At 39.9% G+C, this 6000-nt stretch overlaps 1 protein-coding gene across 2 annotated transcripts in view; it reads left to right on the top strand.

Annotated features, from left to right (window-relative positions):
* Positions 1 to 435: 435 nt before the first annotated feature.
* The window catches only part of palm3 (paralemmin 3), a 40081-nt gene continuing 34516 nt past the window's right edge, over positions 436 to 6000 (top strand). Inside the window, exons 1-2 of one of the 2 annotated variants that reach the window (XM_055223411.1) lie at positions 436 to 690; positions 821 to 860. The gene's annotated coding sequence lies outside the window, so the exon portion shown is untranslated. The remainder of the gene's footprint in view (positions 691 to 820; positions 861 to 6000) is intronic. The other variant, XM_055223417.1, reaches the window with a different exon arrangement.

The raw sequence follows: 6000 nt of genomic DNA, 5'->3' as shown, positions 1-6000 counted from the left end.
ATTATTAATAATAATAATAATAATAATAATAATAATAATAATAATAATAATAATAATAATAATAATAATAATAATAATAATTCATACTGACTCATAATGAGGTGTAATTAATATGGTAACATGTTAAAACTTGCTTTGCTGAGACTTTAGCAGTTATACATCATTAATAAATAATCACCTGCGGGGGGTAGACAAAAATAAAGCTTGTCTGTGTGATTTGGGGACGCCTACGTGCTGTGGTTAAGTCCTGCAGACAACAACAGGAAACATGAGGCTCGTTCATGATGCTGTTAGCCCCTGTTAGCCCCTGTTAGCTTTGTTAGCATCGTTAGCTCTATTAGTTCTATTGGGCGCTGTTAGCTTTGTTAGCCCCGTTAGCCCCGTTAGCCGCCGTTAGCTCTGTTAGCTCTGTTAGCTCTGTTAGCTCTGTGTGCCGTGTGGAGGCTGGTCTCACCGGAATGACTGGAGTCAGGTAACCACCCGCGGCACAGAGCACACTCCCCCTGCACCCGGACTCTCGCTCAGAGTGAGAGCGCTTCTTCACATCCTGGCAGCTATGCGTAAAATATCACCATTTTCTTTTAGTTAAACTTTGTTGTGCATTTATTTAGAAGTTTGTAGAAGTTTACTTTGGATCTATCAAGCTAGGTGTCGCTGTTCACGTGACGGCGCTGCTTCTGGGGGAGACAGGTCAGTGCAAGAGGACACTCATCTGTTTGTTTTTCCATTAAATCTACATTGCTTTTTCAGTATTTTTAGCTCGGTTTCGTAAGATTGATGTGTGGTTTCTTTTTGTCTCTTGGTTTATTGGAATATATAGGCTGTCAAGGTCCCGGGTTTTGGACAGGATAGACAGACAGGTAAGGTGTTTTATCATTTTTTATAAACACTTATTTTTGGACCGCACAATCTCACAATCTTTTATGTTATGAGCCAACTGGAAGTGAGCGCAACCAGAGCCATTAACCTGTCTGCCCCTGATGTCTGTTAGACTGTGCAAACAAGATGCATTTTGACTGTTCTCTCTGTTGTATCAAACAGAAGCTTCATTTTGAGTGTTTTCTCTCCCTGTTGTTTGAAACAGAAGTTTCATTTTGAGTATTCTATCTCGTATGAAATAGAAGTTGGATTTTGAGTGTTCTCTCTGTTGCATTTTGAGTGTTCTCTCTCTCTTGTATGAAACAGAAGCTTCATTTTGAGTATTCTCTCTGTTGTATGAAACAGACGCTGCATTTTCAGTGTTTTCTCTCTGTTGTTTGAAACAGAAGTTGCATTTTGCGTATTCTATCTCGTATGAAATGGAAGCTGCATTTTGAGTGTTCTCTCTCTGTTGTATGAAACAGAAGCTTCATTTTGCGTGTTCTCTCTTTATTGTATGAAACAGAAGCTTCATTTTTGAGTGTTCTCTCTTTATTGTATGAAACAGCTGCATTTTGAGTGTTCTCTCTGTTGTATGAAGCAGTTTAATGGCATTCACATATATTTATTACATTGCTGAGTCTTTTCATCTCATATTTATTGATCTCAGAGTAGCTGTTTTTGCACACACACTTGCAGCGTATGTGTTAATGACGACCCAAAGCGTGCAAGCCGTAAACCACAGTTTTATGATGCAGTGGTTTAGATAGTGTTGACACATTTCCAGCTGCGGCGTATGTGTTTGTTATTTAATATTTTTCTAACTGTAACACTCGTGACAACTTTCTGTCACAATCTGCTAACCACTGTTTGTTTTTATGCTGTCGTTTTTCTAACTTCTAGCTTTATATCGCCGTAGAAACATCTGGTTCATCAGTTTTTAACCATAGTGCTTCTCCCAGTCAGTGCTTGAAGCTAATCTTGGAAAAGGAGCAGACCAACTTCAATGTGAAATCAAACAGGACTGCTTAGCATGCATGTGTAGATATACTGATTAACAAGTTGCCATCACAGCAGCAACTCCGGGCTGAGCTTTTGGCGGCGGCCGGGCGGTGGGACTGACGGTTTAAAGGGCAGGGTGTCCTTAGAGTTTTGCTCACGTAACATTCGTCAAGGTTTAGAGCAAGCATGTGTTTTTACTCTTAAAGCTGACGTCAGTATAAGGTATAAAACATAAAACTCAGATGACATGAACTGATATCGATGGATAAAAATGTGTTCTTATTAGTGATGTTTTTACTCGTCATAGAAAGTCTCATAATGTTTGAACTTCTCGTCACGCAAAGATGTTCTGTCGTTACCAGGCCTGTCACGAAAACAAAGTTCGAAGCACGATCTGTTGGTACAGAGATGCACTGCGATAAAGGAGAATATTGAAACTACTTGACGACACAATAGCAGTAATGCAAGATAATCCCAGTAAACCATTGTATAAATAGACAGTATCATTCAAAAGGCCTGAGCTGGAACAGGTAAATAACAGAATGCGCTTTTAAGGCTCAATAAATAGCCTTAGAAGACACTTTTTCGACAATTTAAAGCTCAAATGTTTTAGTATTACAACAAAAATACCCCAAATCTGCCCGTGTTTACAAAGAAAATGTACACGTAAAAATATAGAAGTGACTTTTTCGACGATTTAAAGCTCAAATGTTTTAGTATTACAACAAAAGTCCCCCAAATCTCCCAATGTTTACAAAGAAAATGTACACGTAAAAATATAAAGCCTCAAAATATACTGTTCCAGCTTCCAGGTACTGAATGATAAGTTGATAATGTATTTCTCACAACAGGCCTAGTAGTTACTTGAGATATATATAACACATTTGGATCGGTTTAGTCTTATTTTACGTTAGTTTAAAGGAAATAAATGCAGTTTGGGCTGTATAAATAAAGGTAAAGAAAGAAATCTGTATCAGAGCTGAAGAAACCTACATCCTGAATTCCCCCAGTAATTACGTGTTGGTTTGGGTTGCGTCTTTGAGCACTGAATGCCCTTAACTCTCTGTTTATCCGATCTTGTGACGGGCAAAACGACTCCACTTTAAGCTGTATTTCTATCGCGACATTTGCTGAAACATTTCATTTAATCTAGTTTTAACCGATTGCTCCTCAAAACATGCGTCGTACTCTAACAAACTCTACAAATCCCCATTCTTACTCAAGTTCTGAACCATTTAGAAAGCAAAAACCACACCAAATTTGACCCGTTTGTGCTTTTATAACATATTCCCGAAAAGTAGTTTTGTAGTTTCACCACAGCTTTGCAGAACTGGAGAATGCCTCTGTGATATCTGCTAAGCCTGATAAGCCAGCGCACAAAAGCTGTGAGTTGTGTGGTCGACAGCCCCACTACTCTTCACTAGTGTTATCTTTTAAATCTCTTTGAATTGAGTGAGCGAGACTGTCGAGGAGAAGGCAGATTAAAACATACAGATTAGTAGCCAAGTAGAGTCCGCAGACAAGTGCAGAATGATGAAACCCACCTCCACTTTTCCCTCGTAAATGGCTGAAGGATTTTTCAGCAAGAGGGAAATTCTTCTGACAAAATGCCCTCCCACGGATCTGCTCTTGTCTTTGCATCGCTGCTTTTCTGGTTTAGGACTTAATAGCGTCTCTCACATTTGGTTTATACTCGAGAGCGCTGTTGTGATGAGTTTTATATTGTTCTAGACAGACCTCAGCTATTTCAATTATTCCGATGTCCTCCCACTTTAAAAGTCCTATATTACGCGAAATGGACTCCTGTGAGCTTTACGTCACGTTAGAGCGTCGGTACGTCATCCAAAACAGACCTGGAGTTGTGTTTTGTTTCATTCACACATGTTTGAGTCACGCTTTATTATTAGTCTGTAACATCTCCAAAGCTCAGAATGCTCTGTTCCACCTTGTGATGTCACGAAGAGGTGGTTTCCAAGTAAACAGCTCCTTTTACCTTTTTGTTTAGTATACAGTTGTCCCTCACTATATTGCAGTTCACCTTTCGCGGCCTCGCTGTTTTACTGATTTTATTTAGTGAACGTGCATTGTGTCGTGCGTCCTGATTGGCTGTTGGACTGTAGACCATTGTGTCGTGCGTCCTGATTGGCTGTTGGACTGTAGACCATTGTGTTGTGCGTCCTGATTGGCTGTTGGACTGTAGACCATTGTGTCGTGTGTCCTGATTGGCTGTTGGACTGTAGACCATTGTCCATCAGTCTCCTCCGTGCCGTGTCTCCTGTCCAGTACAGAATGTATTCAGACAAATTCACATAAACGTTGGATCTCAGTGTGACTCTGAAGTGCTGTACGTTTGCAATTTGTTTTCTCCCCGACAAAACCCACAATGTCGATGAAACGTTCCGCACCGACAAAGACGCCTACGAAGGTTTGAACTTTGTGTTTAAACGAGAGAGAAATGTGAGAAAATGTTAACGCCTGTGTGAGAAAAGTGTATAAAGTGTGTGGTGAGGGGTTTTACAGACAAAAACAGAGAGAATAATGTAAAAAATTTAGCTGATACTTCACAGATTTCGCCTAATGCGGGTTATTTTTAGAACGTAAACGAGGACCACTGTAGAGCCAATTCCAGGGTAGAAATGATCCAAATGGAATTTAAAAACACAGTGGAGCACTTCCTGTATCACCTCATGACACACGCGTCACACGGGCCCTTTAAAGGTCACCCTGGGTTTATCTGTCTGCTCTCGATTACCACAAACTCCCCGCAGAGACGTATTTGCATTCTCGTAATTCTTGTTTCTACGTATTTGTAGATTCCAACATGTCTGAAGTTGTGTTGTAAATATCTCCCCTGTGTGCCAAACTGCGTTATGTCACTGTATTTGGAGTAACACACCTGAGCTGTTAGCCACTCCCAGATCGTCATGTATGGACACTGGCCTAGTTTTTTACGCACTCGTCCTTTTGTGGGTCTTTTTGCACGTTTCTTTTTACTCCGTGTTCAGACAGGCCAGGACAGTTACAGTAATTGTTGTTTTTGTGGGCTCCCGGGCGGTATTTTCTTTTCATGTGAGGTAATCTGTTGATTTTAAATGTCAGAGAGCCCAGCGCTTAAGGCTCACAACTTTACTCCAAATTTTAAACATTTTGGCACGAAATGTTATTCAGGTAAACGACTTTATACACCTCGAAAGTGAAGACATTCAACCACCGTGTTCACTTTAATTCTAGTTATAATTTTACATATTAGTTGAATCAAGTCTGTGATGGATTAAAAACCAAAAACTCTCCAAAAATATCGACTTTTGTTGCTTACAGTTTAGAAATCTAACAAACTAAGCCAGACAAGCAATGATATAAAGCTCATTACGTACATAGAATGGTAACGTTTAAATCACACGTGTCAAACTCAAGGCCCACGAGCCGATTGTGGCCCGTCATGTCATTTTATGTGGCCCACAACAACGTAAAGTAAAAGGTATGACAAGTTATACAGCCATATTTTTTACATCTATGGAAATACATATGCAATATTTGTAAATTGAATAAGTTATAAATACAGAAGGTTTATGAACAAGTTAAAAAAGTTGTTACATTTATTTTACGTTACATGTGGCCCTTTGAGAGCGGCCATTTTCCTGATGTAGTCCTCGGCGAAAATGCGTTTCACACCCCTTGTTTATGACATTTTTATTTAGCGCTTAGCCACAATAACAACATTCATCTGTGGGAGCCGGAATCGCATCGACCACCTGTGCATCAGTGGATCTAACCGCTCAACCAAGGATGTTTACGTCGAGAACGAGATTCGAACGCTCTACTTTTCTTCGTTTATATTGAAGGCCAGTGAATCGCTGCGATCGCTTTCAAAACTGTGAGTCTGTTTTGTAATGTAGATTGAGACTTTGAGTGAAAATCTGGAAAGAGGGAGAAGATGCGGGTGCCATCGATCAAATTAACGTAATACCATCCATAATAACAAGTAGAACTAAGCCTCCATTTAATGTTGTGACGAAATATTTGCGTTTGGATGGGGCCACCGTGGGGTAACACAGCCTTATTTTTGCATTGCCAAACATTCATTGCCATTCTGGTTGTTTTCCAATGAATATGTCAAATAAATAGGCAAGGGGAATGGGT

Source organism: Periophthalmus magnuspinnatus, chromosome 1, assembly GCF_009829125.3.
Source record: "Periophthalmus magnuspinnatus isolate fPerMag1 chromosome 1, fPerMag1.2.pri, whole genome shotgun sequence".
NCBI lineage: Eukaryota > Metazoa > Chordata > Actinopteri > Gobiiformes > Gobiidae > Periophthalmus > Periophthalmus magnuspinnatus.
This window is presented reverse-complemented; position numbering and strand designations above follow the sequence as displayed.